General features: G+C 41.5%; 1 long non-coding RNA gene across 8 annotated transcripts in view; it reads left to right on the top strand.

Annotated features, from left to right (window-relative positions):
• The window catches only part of LOC149125352 (uncharacterized), a 59,128-nt gene that overhangs the window by 2,631 nt on the left and 37,213 nt on the right, over nucleotides 1–19,284 (top strand). Inside the window, exons 2-4 of one of the 8 annotated variants that reach the window (XR_016237004.1) lie at nucleotides 2,722–2,862; nucleotides 10,419–10,482; nucleotides 16,376–16,515. This is a non-coding gene — a long non-coding RNA (uncharacterized LOC149125352). Of the gene's footprint in view, nucleotides 1–2,721; nucleotides 2,863–10,418; nucleotides 10,483–10,885; nucleotides 11,093–12,037; nucleotides 12,198–16,375; nucleotides 18,335–19,284 lie in introns of those variants that run through there. The other 7 variants (XR_016237006.1, XR_016237008.1, XR_016237011.1 and 4 more) reach the window with 7 other exon arrangements.

Here is a 19,284-nt window from a genome sequence, read left to right as displayed (position 1 = left end):
ATGCTTGTGCTATCTAAAATAGAAGTGATGAAGTTTCAGGACAAAGGGCAAGATGAAATGCGGACTGACATGGGTTGGATATTTTGCCTTTTTTACTATATTCTTAGCAATTGATGGAATAAAGTGAGGAGTTAATGTAGCGTAAAACAGACAAATCTGTCTTTTCAAGGAAGGAGAGAGAAATTGCTCTGTGTGTGTGTGCACACACAAACTCACACATGCACCCACATGCATATCTGGAATTCCTTTGGGGGGAGATTTATATTATAACACTTTCATTAGACAAGCACATTCTATATCTGTTTCTATTCAGGATCATGGAAAGGAAATTACATTTACTCTCATGGAAACAAAGGAAGTAATTTAAATTATACTGTCAATTCTGAAGATCCAGAAACAACATTGATTTTTTTCAAAAAAAAGCACGTTTTAATATCAATGTGTTTTGCAGGGAGTTCTCGTTTCTTTGTTTTGTTTCAATCAATCTTTTTTAAGGAGTATCCGGAAGCAGTGAGGAACTCTGAGTTGAGGATTTAAACAAAAATCATATTTTTCCCTCTCTTTGGTAATATGAATTTAAAATTTTATCAATATTATGACTCATTCACATACTTTCATTTTCTGAAACTTCGCTAAGAAATGTGACTACAACAGTAAGAAAAATCAAGACTGCATTTGCTGTCATGGAGGATATAGCCTACTCACACAATAATGACAAAGCCAAATTGTGTTAAGTTCTGTGAGATCATACAGAAAGATAATTTTAAAATAAACTAATTAGCTAGAAATACATATTTAAAATGGGATTTAGCATTGGCAGAAAATCCAGAGAACATCTTCCAGAGGAAATAACTAATGCGCTGCAACCTGAGGGAGCAGGTTTGTGTTTGCATGAACATGCTCACAGGTGTGCCTGTGTGTATTGGTAGACACTTGAGTGCTGGCAAAGAATATTCTAGAAAGAGACACCAGCCTTGGCAAAGAAGCATTATGAAGGAATGGATGATCCTAAGGAATTAAAAGACAGTGGTATTGGAAGGGTGTGGAAGATATGGGCATGGGAAGACTGGACACACATCCTTGAATATAGATCTTCATGCCCTGAGGGGTGTCTTTATTCCCATTTTCTAATGAAACAGGAAAGTCATTGTCTTTCTGTTCATTCTTGATCTTCTCAAGTTTTAAAAGTTGATATTATTGGTCTTGGTGAAGGCAACTGTCCCTTTATACCCTTGATTTGTTAGAGGTCTACAGAGTCAACATTATTTTCATGAAAATACTGTGTCATCATAGTATTAGGTATTTTTAAATTGTCATTCTCTCGTGATTAAGTAGTGGAAAATTCATTAATACAGTTTTATTCCACATTGCAAGTAATCTCTAAGGAATTATCACTTATCCATTGTTGGCATGAAATCAAAGAAGAATATTCACAATCTCCTTAAAAGTTTATTAAAATAGTGCACCCTCTTTAATTTCATTTCCTATCTCTGTGAAGCCAGGTTTTCTTTATATTCCTTAATGAAAGCAAGACATTTGCAAGAGATTGAATGCAGGAGCAAATGTGAGAATCCAGCTGTTTTCTCTTAAGCAGATGGTAATAATATTTGAAAAATAGAGAATAATGGCAATCTTCTTGCTGTGTTTTTGAAAATACAGTTTTTAAAATTTTATTTGAATTATACAAGTTTGAAATATTTCATATATACAGTTTTAGAACCATAGCTGCGCTTTCCCCCCACCCTCCCTTCTGCCCATGCTCCAACACTTCCTCCCCTCTTTCTTGGATTCCCACTCTTAAATTTTACAATGATCTATTTTTAGCAAGCTTAATGATTGTATAATTAAACCTATACTAAGTAAAAGAGTTCAACAAATAGTATGAAGAGAAAAGAAAAAAAACCAATAAACAAAAATACTGTTCCTCAATGGAGGAGACAAGGGTTATAAATAATCATCAAATCTCAAAATGTCTATTTCACTCCAATACATTACATTTCAGGTACTCTATTAGTTGCCCTGGATCAGGGGAAACATGGTATCTGTCTTTTTGGGACTGGCTTATTTGGAGCTAGGATTAATTTCCTTTTAGGAAATTATTAATTTAGATAATTGGTAAACAATTTTTAGCAGAAAGGCAAAATTAGTTCAATAAGAATGTATAAGCTGCCTTTTCCCTTCAAAATAAAAATACCTATAGTGAACTCAAAGTGAAAAATATAAGAAATAGCTACATAATTTAAATACTTTATTAGGAAAATATCAATGAGAAAATGACACTCTTAAATCATTGCTTTCTAATTATGGACATGAGAGCATCATTTGAGTATTTCTTACTTTGAATATGAATATATACTGAATGCTTTAATGTTTAAGAGCATCCCACATTTAATCTGGGAAGACACGGGAACATGGCTGATGGCTGTCCATTTACAAACTCAAGGCCCCACTTGCTGCATTCCTTCGTCCATCACCAAAGCCGTGAGTTACAGACGCTACTTCCACTTACTGACCGAGGCAGCCAATTCTCAGGAGACACAGGGAGCCTCTGATGGCGGAATCTACTGAGGATTCCTTGATATTCTGACAAAATTTCCATTAAATGCACAGTGGTGTAGGATGCTTCCACCCACCTTTTCTTCCCCTTTTCCCTTGAAGTCAGATTTACATTGAAGGTGACGCCTCTCCCAGACTCATGAATCCCTCCGTCTTCTATCATAGGTGTTTCTTCTAATACAATATTTGAACGTTTAGTCACATCCTTACATCTGCTTGGAGGATCCATATCTGTGCAAGTGGTACCAGGAATGGTCTGGAAACGTAATATAGGACTTGGGATGGCCCACCCCTTCTTCCAGACAGGTAAGGAAAATGCTACCGTGGTTTGTGGATGTGATGCGGAGTGTCTCTGGCAAAAGGTTTCAAAGTAACTTCTAAACAGGTCCTTAATGGTAACCTGAGAAAATGATGGAAAGAAATTCTATGAAAATGAAATGCTGCAAGCATTTGAAAATTATGGAGTAAGGGGCAGATGAATAGTTCCTGTAAGAGGAGTTAGCTGGTTACTGATAAGTTGTATTGGCTTGCTACAGAATGATAATGATAGACTGATGGATGTTAACAAGAATTTAATGGCTCGGGCTAAAGAAAGGCTGTCCTTGTGGTCATTTACAAGGAAAGGAAGCACAGGCACAGATGAACAGCCAGCTGAAGATTGTAATCATTTATTGTAAGACTCATAGGTTATGTGAATGAACAGCCAGATAAGATCTATTATGCAAGGACAGAATGCTGGTGGAGAAAATTTGGAATCTAGAAAAATGAGGAGGGTTACCTAGATGGACACTGGTGGTATTGACTCTGTAACTTCCCATGGTTCTGCAAGTCTTACAGAGATAGCTAATATATCCCTAGGAAAAGCCAGCCCTCCCATGATTAAGCCTGCTCATTTGGTGGCTACCCTGTCTCCTCTCCAGGCTGCCAAAGCAGTGTAGATGGGTTGAATTCCAGCATAACCTGGATGGACATGTATTGTGCCTGATGAGAGAAAATGAGATGATGTATTTATGGAACTGCAAAATTTAGTAGGCACATGCTGGCAGAAAGCATGGACATACCCTTGGAGTTGGATTTGATGATATGTCATCAAAAGTATCAGAATGTATAATGGCATAAATAAGAATTGATTGATTGGAGGGAAGCTTATGAGGACACAGGACTTAAACACCCAGCAAGGACTCCAGAGGATAGGGCAAACTTGATGTTGGGATGACTATTAGAAGTCTAGGGGGCCGGCACTGTGGCTCAACAGGCTAATCCTCTGCCTTGTGGTGCCAGCACCCAGGGTTCTAGTCCCAGTCGGGGCGCCGGATTCTGTCCCGGTTGCCCCTCTTCCAGGCCAGCTCTCTGCTATGGCCCGGGAGTGCAGTGGAGGATGGCCCAAGTCCTTGGGCCCTGCACCCACATGGGAGATCAGGAAAAGCACCTGGCTCCTGGCTTCGGATCAGCACGATGCGCCGGCCACAGCGCGCCGGCCGTGGTGGCCATTGGAGGGTGAACCAACAGCAAAAGGAAGACCTTCCTCTTTGTCTCTCTCTCTCTCACTGTCCACTCTGCCTGTCAAAAAAAAAAAAAAAAAGAAGTCTAGGGAAAGATGATGGACAAGTCTCGGGGAAATAGAAACAATACAGCTGTCAAGGCAAAGGTAGAGGAAGGAATAGAGTAATTAAGGGACATGGTTATGATGAATGAATGAACATACAAGGCTAGAATGTGCTCTTGGGGATGCTGTTCCAAGAAAAGGCTCAGATGACTCGATATCACCCAAACCCATTAGGAATGGGGTGAGGAGGTGATTACCAGGTTCACCAAGGAATGTGTTGGTAGCTGTCCTTTGCAGGATAGGAATGGGTGAAGGAGAAGCAGTCACAGAGTTCGACTCACTGACATTTATGGGTGATGGGGCCTTGAAGTAACAGTGTCTGGGAAATATTGCTTGCCAGCCAGAAGATAAAAAACCACCACCACCACCACAGTGAATGGCAGGGTCAATCCTCTAGGAGACTAGGTGCTTATTATTTTTCTATGTCTGGACTTTGTGGGGTGGACCCTGGTACCCAAATAGAGCATACACTTACCAGGGGCCACAGCAAGGGTCCCATTGAACTAGAAGAAATATCTGTCTTCAGGGCATTTTGGACTCCTTGTGTCTAGCGATCGACAAGCAAGAAGTCCCATACTGACAATAACTGACTGATCAGCCGGAGGAAGTAGGACAGTGTCTGCAAAATGCAGGTTGGAGGAATGCAGGAGGAACCCAGACAAACCACTTTGACACCTCTTGATATATCTTTGTCCCATTGTAACAAAGAATAGGCATGTGATGCAATCCTTAACTCAGAGAAATATGATTATTGAGTGTTTAGGACCCTCAATAGTGAGAGTTCGGATTACAAAGACCAGGAAAAAAGCACCCAAATCTGCTGAAGCGATATCTGAGCACGAGAACAGTCAAGTGAATGGGTGGTGATGGACCACAGGGTGAGTGCACCATGATGCCTCCTACTAATCGTCTTGGAGTTTCCCAGGGAGAAAAGCTCATGGGAAACGTGGAGGGATTGTTCCTCAGACCTTCTTGGAGAAATAGTTTGGTTCATTTATTTCAATGAGTGTATTATGGTGGCCATGGGAATGCACCTAACAGACCTCCAACTGAATTGAGCTGCTTGCTCTGAAAACCAGCATTTTGCAAAGACCGCTCCAATCACCGGAGCCCACTCTCTGCTGCAGATGGACTGGGGCACATTCACTGAGGCTGGCTCATGCCTGGGAAACATGAGACTCCTCCAGTGGATGGCTTTGGCTCAGGGACTCCTGACCACCTCACACTGCGATCTACAATGCTTTCACTCACCCTTCCTTTCTGCTTCAGTTGCAGTCACTCTTGCATTGAGGTCTGATGACATTCCCTGGGTTACTCATACAAGAATTTTCCACTACAGAAATCTCTGGGCACTTAATTTATCTGACCAACATTTTCTCAGAGATCCCAAACTAACATGCAATGTTTCATTCAGTTCAGTGTGACATATGTTTTATTTATCATCAATTTATGTAGGTGTAAGCTGGATTATTGACAATGTATGCCAATTGTCAAAATCACAAAAAGACCTAGCAACAGAGTTGTGGGGAGGTTGGACTACTCATGCAATTCCATTTTGTGATAGATACTAGAACAGGTTGTGAGAGTTCAGAATAATTACATGCAATTCTCCTCCCTCCTTGGAAAAATCCCACTATATCCTGAAGTATCCAAATAACCTCTCTGTTGGATTTGACCAGAAGGGATGGATATGCAGCCCAGGTGGGTTGAATGCCACCAGTTTGGAAGCACTCACTCGCACAGTGTTCCGACTGCTGATGCCATCCTTAGCTGGGCAGAGGCTCCAGAGTCCGCCGTCAAAAAGAAAAAAAAGAAATGCAACATGGGACAAAGCCAGGCAGGTGGAGGGCTGTGCCACAGCAACATACATATATCCTCTTACTATCTTTTTTTTTTTTTTTCAGACAGGCAGAGTTAGACAGTGAGAGAAAGAGAGAGACAGAGAGAAAGGTCTTTGTTTTTCCACTGGTTCACCCCCCAAATGGCCGCCATGGCTGGTGCACTGCGCCGATCCGAAGCCAGGAGCCAGGTGCTTCTCCTGGTCTCCCATGCGGGTGCAGGGCCCAAGCACTTGGGCCGTCCTCCACTGCCCTCCCAGGCCACAGCAGAGAGCTGGACTGGAAGAGGAGCAACCGGGACAGAATCCGGTGCCCCAACTGGGACTAGAACCTGGAGTGTTGGCACCGCAGGCGGAGGATTAGCCTAGTGAGCCTCGGCGCCAGCCCCTCTCGCTATCTTTAATCACGCCTTTCTCTTCCTATCACACCCACCACTCTCTGACATATCTAGGTAAGATGTATATTTTTTCAACACAAAGAAACTTGAAGATCCGTACTTTGGACATGAGTAGTGCTCAGATCCATTTATCAGTGTATAATTACAAATGGAATCTTATTCTTGTTATCCTATATTCAGAACTGAGCTGTAGTTGGAGATAAATTGGTGACAATGATGTAATTGCACTGGTAGGGGATGGCAAAAGCTTAATTAATGGGAATGTCCAGAGTCCTCAGATAATTTCTATGAGTCTCCTAAGCTCCTTGTAACCAAGTACCACAGACTTGGTACCAAAATTAAGAACAATTTATTTCTCAATGTTCTGGAGCCTAGAAGTCTAAGATGAAGGTCTGAGCAAGGTCGGTTCCTCCTGAGGCCTCTCTCATTGGCCTGCAGATTCTTCTCCTTGTGTCTCACACACTCAGCCCTCCATGCATGTCTGTGTCGTGATCTCCTCTTTGAATGATACCAGGCACATCGGACAGGGACCCACTTGTATAACCTTATTAACTTAATATCTAAGACACTATCACTAAATGTAATCACCTTCTAAGGTGCTGTGGGTCAGGGCTTTAGTGCATGAACCTAACGTTTTCATCTTTGGCTCTGAGGAGAAACAAATCAAATTTGTTTCCTTCCTTCCTTGTTTTTCCATATATAAGAGGCATTTATTTTTTAAAACCTTTACAATGTATATTGATGTGTTAAGACAGAATACATGTAATGTGTCACACATATGTGGCTTGCAAGGATTCTGTAATCCTTTTGAATCTGGGCGAAGATAAGGGAGGTCTTCTGGAATCTGGCTTTTCCGAATTACAAAGTCTTTCCTGAGCCAGAACCATCTCTCTCCAATAAACGAGCAGCTCCATGAATAAAGGCCTCATAGGGATAGGAGACAGGACAGACTGCAGCTGCCCCTGCCTCTTTTTTGTATTCTCTCTCCGTCTCTGGGCCATATTCACACATGTTCTGAATGGTGGCCATCTTTTCTTGTTCCCTCTCTCCAAACTTACAAAACACTAAGCCTTTTCATTGAGCTATTAAATCAGAAAAAAACAAACTAAAAGAAATTAAAAGTTGTTGACAATATAGACCACCTCTTGGTATTTCAAGTCTTCTGAAAAATCCAAGTGTCCTGTGTTTGGTTCCAGCTAAATTTTCTAGGGAATGCTATTCCTAGACCATTAGTAATCAGTGGTCATATATGGCAGAGAAAACTGGGCCACATTGCAGGTAAAGCAGACTTTTCCAAGGACAATGAGGGAATTGGCTCTAAGTATCTGAAAGGAATCCAGTTACCTGCCATGTTGTGTGGCATCTGCTGACTTGAGTTGTTCATTATGAGGGCTGGTGATTAGGAAAACCAAGACAACACAGCTATGAGATTTCAAAGGCAAACAGGTCATAAGTTGTCCCATCTTCCAACGATGGCAATTAAAGCTGAAAATTGTAGGCAATTTTTTCCTCAATAACAAATTCAATTTTTAAAAACAGCACTCCATGACTAATTTAAAGGGATTTGCGCAATATTCTTGCATTGTGTAAGTTCAAATTTTATTAGGACTCTTTTGAGCTCTTGATGAGACACGAAGCTTTGAACTTCATGTAAAATTCCAGTGATTTCTGAGTCTGTCAGGATAGACTATATTTAAATTTAAACTGCTGCCTTCACAAATTGATGCTGTTCTCTTTATATGTCTATGACTGTAAATTCAGTACTGAAGGGATTCATTCCTCCCTATATATTTTTCTAGAAGCTGAGTGTGTGTCAGGTATAGGAACACATTTGTTTTGTAAATACACACATAAACTAAGAGATCAGTGTGTTTAATGAATAGCAGATACATAGAAATATATTGCTAATGATTATTAGTCTAATACTCAATAGTTACATATTTGTAATCTACTATGTGGGACTCTATACAGACGTATATAAAATTCTTCCTGGAAAGTTTCAAGTTTCAGTTATGGCAAATGATTAAGTTTTAGAAATCTGCTGTACAACCCTGAGATGTAGTTAACATGCAATACTGCACACTTCAGATTTTAAGAGAGTAGACTGCATGCTGTGTTCTCACTACACACAAATGAGAAACTTTGGAAGTTTTATATTTGTCTATTTCCTTAATTGTGGTAGTGCTATCATGGATATTTGCATATGCCTGAACTCATCCAACCGTGTATATTAAATACATACAGTTCTTCATATAGTGGTTATACTTGAAAAATATCCTGAAAAAGGAAAAAAAGTAAACATTATTCAGGGGAACCCATGGTCACTCAGAGACACACAGACACATATGTACATATATTGTATTTTGTACAATTATCTATTTCTGACACCTTTGCTAATAGATCAACAGTGTAAATGCTTTAGTAGTTTTGGAATATGTATATTCTAGACGTATATATTCTGTTGCTAGTTGACCCTTAGAAAGCTACTCTGCCTTGATGATGATGGGGGATCCTTTGGATGCATTTCCAGAATGCTTTTCTGTAGGAAAGGTTTTAATGGAGAGCAGTGTGGTGCACGACGTTGCATGGAGGAACTGGCTCCTAGTTTCCTAGTTCTGGACTTCCCAGCTCACCCTGACTCTCTTACTTATTCAATTAACCTCAATGTCAGGAAACATCCTTAGAAATAAAGAAGTTATGACGTGCTGATGCTTTTAGTCTGAGAGCCCTTTGGGAAAGAAATGGAAATAATTTTCATTATGCCTTGACCAAAGTGTGACTATAGTGGTTTGGACTTTGTGGTTAAAGATAAGGTTGAACAGAGAAGAAAACTGGGAAGGAGGAATAAGAAGGTAGGAGAAGCAGAGAAGAAGGCAGGGCAGCAACTCCTTAAAAGACTACAGCATGGCTGCGTTTTCTGCAGCGACCACACTGGATAGTTTCCAAAATCAGCCTCCAATGACTGCCTGTGATGCTCTTTTTTCAATCTACATGAGTCATAAAAGTTCAAAGAAGTTTAAATCAATTAATGAATGTCACTGAGATTATAAAATTCCATAGCAGCAACAGGCCATGGGTCAGCCCCAAGAGTCCAGAGTCCTAGTGTTTTATCTTTCATAGAAGATTAAAAATAACAATGAGGAAATTCACATCTTCTCTCTCCGTTTTAAAAACTAAGCTAGGAACTTTCTTCTCTTTATGACGTGAATTTGTAATGACATCGCTGTTATGTTTTGGGAGTTGCTTGGGTTCACAACTCTGCCTCAGTTCTCCTTGGGCACCTTGGCTCTCTGTATTCTTCACTGAGTGTCCAGGAGGCTCATTGTAGGACCTTGCCCAGATTCGTCCCTCTTTGGTAGGATTCTGTTTCTAGACATCTTTTCTTTCCATGCCACATTATGTTTCTGGGTAGCATAAAGATGAGATGCTCAGACCAGGAATTTCAGCAAGTGAGACTCTGGATAACAGAGAAAAGTCATTCACATGGTCATTAAAATTAAAATATTAAAAATACAGCAAGAGCGAGCTTATTGTAAAGTAGTGAGTTGGTGCCAGGCACTGTCCTGGTCCTCAGCCATACACTTCTGTGCACTCACGATGGCCTGGCTGATGCAAGTGCGAGTTTCCACTTGTTCTGTACGTGGAGGAGACTGAGACATAACTACATTCTGAAGTGACTGTTTGGCTTCGTCATGTACTTCAGACACATTCCACCATGGAAATAACTCCTCATTAGAGACAAGAAGTCGGGAGGTAAATGAAGGGAAAGCCTTGCCCTTGTCCTCAGTCAAAACTTCCTGTTACATGACTGGCAATACTTATTGAAGCAACTCCCACAAAGTGTGCAATGAACAATGCAGCATTCTATCGAATTATCTTGGAAAATAACACTTGAAAAGAAAGCACAAATTACTATTCAATATTTAACTATTGTTGTGAATAGTAGTCCTTGGCCAAAACTCATTTTTAACACAATCTTTATACTCATTGGAATTATATCCGAAATCTCCTGCCCACACAGCAAAAGCTTTGGGAATGAGAGTCTACAAGGCCAAGAGATTCCAGGGGAGGAGGTCAAGTTACAAGTAAGTTCCTATCAACACCTGTTACCTCTTTCACCCACTCACTCAACAAACTGAAGGATACTTTTCAGATATTTCTATTGGATTAATATTTCTCTTCCCTTTCATTTCAATTGAGAAAATTGTAAAGGGATACAAGCCTATCTGATGCACAGGCATAATTTAGCTTTCACCATCGCAACAGAACTTTGGCTCAGCAAGGATAGTCTGAAAAATAGTAAGCTCTCACAAATAATTTTAATCACATAATTTTCCTCACTCAAGTAAAATTAAGTTAAAAAATAAACATTAGAAAACACCAGGTGGGGCCGGGAGCTGTGGTGCAGTGGGTTAATGCCCTGGCCTGAAGCGTCAGCATCCCATATGGGCACTGATTCTAGTCCTGGCTGCTCCACTTCCAATCCAGTTCTCTGCTATGGCCTGGGAAAGCAGTAGAAGATGGCCCAAGTCCTTCGGCCCCTGCACCCACATGGGAGACCCAGAAGAAGCTCCTGGCTCCTTATTTCGGATCAGTGCAGCTCCGGCCGTTGCGGCCAATTAGGGAGTGCACCATTGGATGGAAGATCTCTCTCTCTCTCTCTCTCTCTCTCTCTCTGCCTCTCCTCTCTCTGTGTAACTCTTTCAAATAAATAAATCTTTAAAAAAAGAAAAGAAAAAGCCAGGAGACCTAAGAGTTACCAGGAAGCGACCCTCAAATCTGTGTCAGGTATAAAAAAGAGCAGCTTTGCTTTCCCTTTAGAGCAATAGGACATACGCATCAGTAATACTAGGATAACACATTAAGAAGGAATGTTCTTGTCTGTCATTCATGAAACTATATATAGGTGTGTGCATGTATGTGGAAGAGCTCAAAGCTCTGGAGCAAGTTTCTCTGAATTTGAATCCCATCTCTGACTTTTATTTTTTGTAGACCTTGGTAGTTCACTAATCTACTGTGCTTTTAGTTCCCTCATCTATAAAGGGAGCATGACAATAATAATTTGTTGTGAGAATTATACTAGTTAGCACCTCTAAATACATGCCAGCAGATTTTAAGTGCTACAGAATTTTACCAATTATTCTTCAAAAAAAAAAAAAAACTTGCTTGGGCTGATGCTGGGGCATAGCAAGTTAAGCTACGGTCTGCAGTGCCAGCATCCCCTATGGGCACCAGTTGGAGTCTGGGCTGCTCCACTTCCAATCCAGCTCCCGGCTAATATGCCTGGGAGAGCAGTGGAGGATGGCCCTGGTGCTTGGGCCCCAGCACCCACATGGGAGACCTGGAGGAAGCTCCTGGCTCCTGGCTTTGGCCTGTCCCAGACTTGGTCTTTTTGGCCACTTGCAGGGTATACCAGCAGATGGAAAATCTCTCTCCTCTCTTTCTCTCTCTCTCTCTGTCTCTCCCTCTCTCACTGTAGTTTCAAATGGAGAAATGAATCTTCTTAAAAAATGTTAGTATTATGGCTGGCACGGTGGTGCAGTGGCTTAAAGCCCTGACCTGAAGCACTGGCATCCCATATGGGTGCCGTTTCTAGTCCTGGCTGCTCCTCTTCTGATCCAGCTCTCTGCTATGGCCTAGGATAGCAGTGGAAGATGAAAAGACCCAGAAGAAGCTCCTGGCTCCTGGCTTTGGATTGGCGCAGCTCTGGCCATTGCGGCTCTCTGGGAAGTGAACCAGCAGATGGAAGACCTCTCACTCTGTCTCTACCTCTCTCTGTAACTCTTTCAAATAAATAAAATAAATCTTTAAAAAAGTTAGCATTTTATTTAATATTATGGGTTTTTAAAAAAATTATTTGTTTATTTGAAAGGCAGAGTTACAGAGAGAGAGAAAGAGAGAGAGAGAGAGAGAGAGATCTTCCATCTGCTGGTTCACTCCCCAAATGGCTGCAACAGCTGGAGCTGGACCAGGCTAAATCAGGAGCTAGGAGCTTCTGCCAGATCTACCACTTGGGTTCAGGGAACCAATGACTTTGGCCATCCTCCACTGCTTTCCCAGGTGCATTAGCAGGGATCTGAATCAGAAGTGGAGCAGCCAGGACTGGAACCTGCTTCTATATGGGATACCTGCACTGCTGGCCATGGCTTTAACCCATTACAGCCATTTAACCCATTACAGCACTGGCCCCTTTAGCAATTATTTCTAACTGCATTAACATGTAACATATTTTATGTGTTAATATATCTATACTATCATTAATTTAATAATATTATATAGAATTATATATAGTTGATTATAAAACTAGAGCATCAGGAATAAAACATTATATGAAGCCAAGGATTTCACAATAAATATACCATTTTCTATTAAAGTACATTAGAGAGCTTAGATAAGGGGATATTAATAGGCGTCATGGTTTTATACAATGTTTATTTTATGTAAAATGAAATAGAAGGTAGTTTTAACTTATAGAAAAGTCATAATTTAGAATCAAAAGTTAATTTAAAGTTGTAGTTTTCAATTTAGCTTTAGGATAGACTATAAATATCTATTTTTCACTCTATAGATATTATATTTTTTGGATTTAACAATTTCCATATTTTACCATATTTGCTTCATCTGTAATCATTATATATACAGTATATATTTATAAATGTTATATCCACTTAATTATACCCTTTGCATAATAATATACCCTTCTTTACTTATTTTACTACCTTTGTCATGAATCCCATGTTATATGACATTAATATATATCAGCTGCTACTTTTAAAAAGAGTATACATGTGTCTATCCATTTCTGAGTTCAAAAGTTTCAGTGAGAGCAGCAATATTCGGCAGGTAGTGTCTGGGCTCTATCAGGTAAGAGAATGCACTCTTAGTTGCACTCCTTGATTTATGGACCTGTATGTTCTGGTTTTTGGGTAGAGAGAAACATATAATCATCTTTATTTCAGATTTTATTTTGGATCCTATAAGTGGAATCCCATTTTTTAGCATTTATCCCTCAGTGGGAACCTACAATGAGTCCTTAGTTAGCCATTCCATGTTTCAGTTAGCTAGCTGTTTCTCCAGGATGGGATATGTGCTAACACTAATTAATGTCGTGGGTTGAGCCCATTGCTGTACTTCTGCTGTGATGTGTCCTTCACAGGAAGCAATGCTTTGCAGAGTACCGTAGCAGGAGAGAGCATAGAGATGAGCTCAAAGATAATATGCTAGAAGGATTTTAGGGAGAGAGAGAAGATGTTAGTTTGTGGTCTGCTAAGGCACATGCTTTAAGGGATTGGTCCCAAAGTCCCATGGAAATGCTCCTAAGAGTATGGAGATTTAGTCTAATTATGATGTTTGGAGCCTTTGTGGGGGGGGTGATTAGATTCGATTAGGTTATTGAGGTAGAATCCTCATGGTTAAAACATAAGGAGAAAGGCCGGCGCTGTGGCTCACTAGGCTAATCCTCCGCCTAGCGGCGCCGGCACACCGGGTTCTAGTCCCGGTCGGGGCGCCGGATTCTGTCCTGGTTGCCTCTCTTCCAGGCCAGCCCTCTGCTGTGGCCAGGGAGTGCAGTGGAGGATGGCCCAGGTGCTTGGGCCCTGCACCCCATGGGAGACCAGGAAAAGCACCTGGCTCCTGGCTCCCACCACCGGATCAGCGCGGTGCGCCGGCCGCAGCGCGCTGGCTGCGGCGGCCATTGGAGGGTGAACCAACAGCAAAGGAAGACCTTTCTCTCTGTCTGTCTCTCTCTCTCACTGTCCACTCTGCCTGTTAAAAAAAAAAAAAAAAAAAAAAAAAAAAAAACCATAAAGAGAGACATGGACAGACATTTGCCCCTCTTGTTACATGATGCTCTGTGCAGCCTCAGAACTTTGCCAGCAGGAATGCCATCATGAGAATCAGTGATTCTGTCTGATTTTGGACTGTGAAATCCCACAATCAGTCTCTCATTTCTTCATAAGTGGCTTGTTTCAAGTATTTACTCATAGTGAAGAAAAGTTGACTAATACAGAATGAAAATCTATATCAGAATATGTCTAGCACAGTGAAAGTAGATACCTGTTCCTTTCTTGATCAAAAAGGTTTAACACACGAGCCTGCTGCCAGGTGAGATCTTCCCCACTGGGAATGTTGCCGTATTGAAAGCCAGCGTTGAACCCTGAAGTTGACAGTGGCAGCCAGACCACAAACTGAAGACCACATTGCTGAGCTATGCATAGCCTCCATCCTTGAAACTGTAGTTCTTTAGTTGATGGAACCATTGAGCAAACCCTGGGGTTATTGGAGAAACAGGTTGATTGATTTACCCTGATTTTTTTTTAAGATTTAATTTTTCATTTGAAGGTCAGAGTTACACAGGAGAGAAGGAGAGGCAGAGAGAGAGAGAAAGAGAGAGAGAGAGAGAGAGAGAGAGAGAGAGAGGTCTTCCATCTACTGGTACACTCCCCAGTTAGCCGCAATGGCTGGAGCTGTGCCAATCTGAAACCAGGAGCCCAGAGCTTCTGCCAGGTATCCCACACAGGTGCAGGGGTGCAAGGACCTGGGCCATCTTTCACTGCTTTCCCAGGCCTTAGCAGAGAGCTGGATCAGAAGTGGAGCAGCCGGGACTTGAACCAGAGCCCATATGGGATGCCAGCACTGCAGGCAGCAGCGTTACCTGCAACACCACAACACCGGCCCCTTTGCCCTGATTTTGAAGAGCCTCCTCCTATGCAGTGGATGCTTGTGGGTGAACACTAAGATACATCACCAACAATTTCAGTTTGTGCTCATTCTTAATGTTTAGCCTATATGTGTATGTATGATACACACACACACACACACACTCGTGTGTGTGTGTATCATTCACAAATTGTCCAAGTCCTTCTCTTTCAAATCTCCCAATACGTAGCCACACCATCATCAATCACAAAGGCATCAGTGTAGATTCCTTCTGCTAAGCATCTGTTATGGCAAAAAAGCAGATGATCTAATACTAATACATAACTGGGGCCGGTGCCGTGGCTCACTAGGTTAATCCTCCGCCTGTGGCGCCAGCATCCCATATGGGTGCCGGGTTCTAGCCCCGGTTGGGGCGCTGGGTTCTAGTCCCGGTTGCTCCTCTTCCAGTCCAGCTCTCTGCTGTGGCCCGGGAGGGCAGCAGAGGATGGCCCAAGTACTTGGGTGCTTGAACCCGCACGAGAGACCAGGAGGAAGCACCTGGCTCCTGGCTTCGGATCGGCGCAGCGCCGGCTGTAGCGGCCATTTGTGGGGTGAACCAATGGAAGGAAGATCTTTCTCTCTGTCTCTCTCTCTCTCACTGTCTAACTCTATCTGTCAAAATAAAAAAAATACTAATACATAACTTAAAGTTTTATCCAATGGGAGTATTTCTTCCGTGCTGTCCTTTGGTTGTAGCCTTGAGTTTGCCTTGAATGCTATGATTATCTGCTTCCAAGTGGCATCAGCATACACTTGAGACCTGTCTGCAAATCAGGCTTGAGATCTTTCTTCTCATATTAATGGATTATAAATAATGCCACAGTACCACATGAGCATAAGAAACACACTCAGAGCCGGCGCTGTGGCTCACTAGGCTAATCCTCCGCCTTGAGGCGCCGGCACACCGGGTTCTAGTCCCGGTCGGGGTGCCGGATTCTGTCCCGGTTGCCCCTCTTCCAGGCCAGCTCTCTGCTGTGACCCGGGAGTGCAGTGGAGGATGGCCCAGGTGCTTGGGCCCTGCACCCCATGGGAGACCAGGAGAAGCACCTGGCTCCTGGCTTCTGCCATCGGATCAGCGCGGTGCACCGGCCGTAGCGGCCATTGGAGGGTGAACCAACGGCAAAAAGGAAGACCTTTCTCTCTCTCTCTCTCTCTCTCTCACTGTCCACTCTGCCTGTCAAAAAAAAAAAAAAAAAAGAAACACACTCAGGTGTGATAACTATTGCCCTCAAAATACAAAAAGCTTCACCACGAGTCTTGCTTTTTGTATTGTTTGATTAGGCACAAGAAACAGCAACCTTTCTTTCACTTTGGAGGCCACTGAAACTCCAGGAACACTCTTGAGCTCGCAGATACCTGACTGCATGTTGGATTTCTCTCTTACTTTCTATATCACGTATGTCACAGGAGAGTATATGCTGCTCATCAGATCCAAGCAGGCTTATTTGTGGACCAGTGTGATATTTTAGAAGATGCCAAGACAATCAAGATTTTGGAAACTGTGTTATTAAAGAGAACTGGAAAATTGGTACAACCCAGAAGCAAATTTTTGAAGTTGTGTTATTTGTACTGGGAGACAAAAGCAAACTGTCTCTGGTTATCCTTTTACAATAATATAGTGGAAAAAATCGCTATACCTATAGCTGCATACTAAATGATAGAGACTGTTGATTTCTTGGTCAAAGGATTCTGCATCTGGAACAGCAGCTAGAATCACTATCTATGTTTATGATAATTGGTAGACATTGCCTGAGATCCATCCACTCGCTTAGGCTAATTAGTCAACTTGAATGGAAGCATGATAAGTATGACTGTGCTGCACCTTTGATGGTGACTCAAATAGGAATTGTTTCTGTTTACTGGTTTGGTGGGGAAGAAAAATTCCCAGTGGCTTCTGCCACATCTTTCTTCATATGATGGCCTTCATTCCTTTGACCAGAGAGCTAATGTGAGGATCCTACAGGGGCCAAGTACGTTTTGTTCAGTCCCACATTCAGGAGCTGGGGAAATAACCATGAGGTGGTGCTTAGATTAACGGGGCCCACGGCATGCTGGAGTGCAGCTCATATTCCATTCCATTTGACCTCCAGAGGTTCCACTCTGACTGTTAAGCCACGGTGGATATTTGGTCTCAGAATTCTGCCTATCATGCAAAGCTCAGATTGCTTGTTTTCTTAAGGAAGAAGCAGCCTGTAAGTTAGAGGACCATATCTAGTCAACATTTCCCATGCATAATATGCAACTGATATTAATAGACTCAAGCATGTAAGGCAATGGTAAGATAAACACCATCAAAAGAGATCTTAGCCCTTCATAAACAGCTCTTAATTTTAAAGAAAAATAATGAATACTTCCTTCTGGCTCTTCCTGTCAGTGTAATACATCACTTTCTTTGATCATTCATTCTGTAGTCTGGGCCTGGGGGTTGAAGTGAGAAGAGGACCCATTTACCTGAAAATAAACATTCTCTGTCAACTTGGCCACATCGATAATTCTTTGTAGACAATTAATCTGCAGATACAGAAGCAATAGTTGCTGTCAATGTCTTACCAGAAATCTGTTCCTTTATTGGACATGTTATCCCCATCAGGCTGTGTGGTTGACAGTTCCTAATGGACTGTAGACTATGCTAGGTGATCTTAAATTAAGACCCATGTACTCCAACAGAGGCTTTTCAGTTTGTCCTTTCTTTTCCATCTTTCTTTCAATTATCATCTGAGATGTTTAGATATTTGTCTCTCTTATGGGAACCTCCCTATGTTTGTTTTCGTTTGTTTGTGCATTACCTATAGAGAAAACATTCAGTTTCACTGGATCTTCCTCTTCTCACCCCAAACGGCCAGGCCCACTCACCCTTGCCACTGTGCTAGTTTTTGTTTAGTCTTTCTCCCAACAGTTACCCTTGGGGCCAGAGAACCAAAGTTTTTCTCTAAAGGTGATCTACAGCCATAAGATTATGGGATTTATCTCTAGATATGCTCATGAAGACTTTTCTAACTTCTTTGTAGCTGACTACTTGGAAGTATTTTGTCTTGTTTGAGGAGTTTTTAAGCTATCTCCCTGGTAGATGAAGAATGCCCTTCATAATAGAATGATTCTTTCTGTACTGTAGGTGTTGGGTGCCTTTCAAGCCTTGCATCTCCTCTCCCTCAACCTCCTACTCAACGTTAACACTGAGAAATGAAAGGTAATTCCTCTGTAGTTCCTAGATGTTGTACAAGCTGTGAAAATGGAGAAGGCAGATTGTTCCCCTTCTGATTATAAACGTTAATGTTAATTGAGGCAAAGTAAAAAAAAAAAAAAAAAGAGGTGTCTTTTGATAAAGATTAACCATCAAAACTCTATTATGTCGCCCATTGAAAACATTATTTGTAATTTATTAGGTCCCAAATATTTGCCAGACATGCAAAGGTACTTCAGAAAGTTCATGGGAAATGCATAATATTAAAATGACATGAAAAACAAACTTGGTTTTAATTAAACTCCCCCACAAAATTTTTGAAGTACCCTTGGACATAATTCACCAAAAATACTTTGTCTGCCCAATGACATTTGGAAGAATGTGTTTTGATCCCTGATATGTGAGTGAGGAATGTGAGATTTAGATTGATTTTTCCAGGTTATGTAGCTGACAAAGGGCAGAGCTGCAGTTTTTGCTGTTATGCCTGAAAGCTCTGTCTTACTAAATCTGCAGATGAAGGAGAAACACAAAACAACAAAGAAGAGAGATAAAAGCTAGGCAGGAGGAGGCAATCTGTTTCCTATGATGTAGAAATAAAGGCGTGATGTTGGGATGTGAGGAACTTCTGTTTTCTTTACCTAACCTTTAAAAAGCGCTGAGCATAATGCCTCATCAAAGTAAGCAAGCAATACCACAGTGAACATAAGATATACTGCTGATTTAAGTAGGACATCAATCATGGTCCCAATTTTACCGCTAAGGAAGTAGATTATTAGAATGATTAAGTAATTATTCCATATTTACAATACTTTTAAGCCATGGGGCCAGGATTAGACACTAGAACTGTAATCCTAGACAGTCTCAAATGCTCATTCCTACTGCTTCATTCATAACAATTCTTTAAATAATTTTTATCTAAATTTGCAGTTAGAGGCACTAAACTCTGAGAGGACTATGATATGCCATTGCATCCATATTAATTAAAAATAAAACAATTAAAAGTTTAGAG

Source organism: Oryctolagus cuniculus, chromosome 7 (assembly GCF_051225735.1).
Source record: "Oryctolagus cuniculus isolate XC-2025 breed Fujian yellow rabbit chromosome 7, ASM5122573v1, whole genome shotgun sequence".
NCBI lineage: Eukaryota > Metazoa > Chordata > Mammalia > Lagomorpha > Leporidae > Oryctolagus > Oryctolagus cuniculus.
Note: the sequence above shows the minus strand (reverse complement) of the source record. Positions and strands in the feature narration are given on the sequence as shown.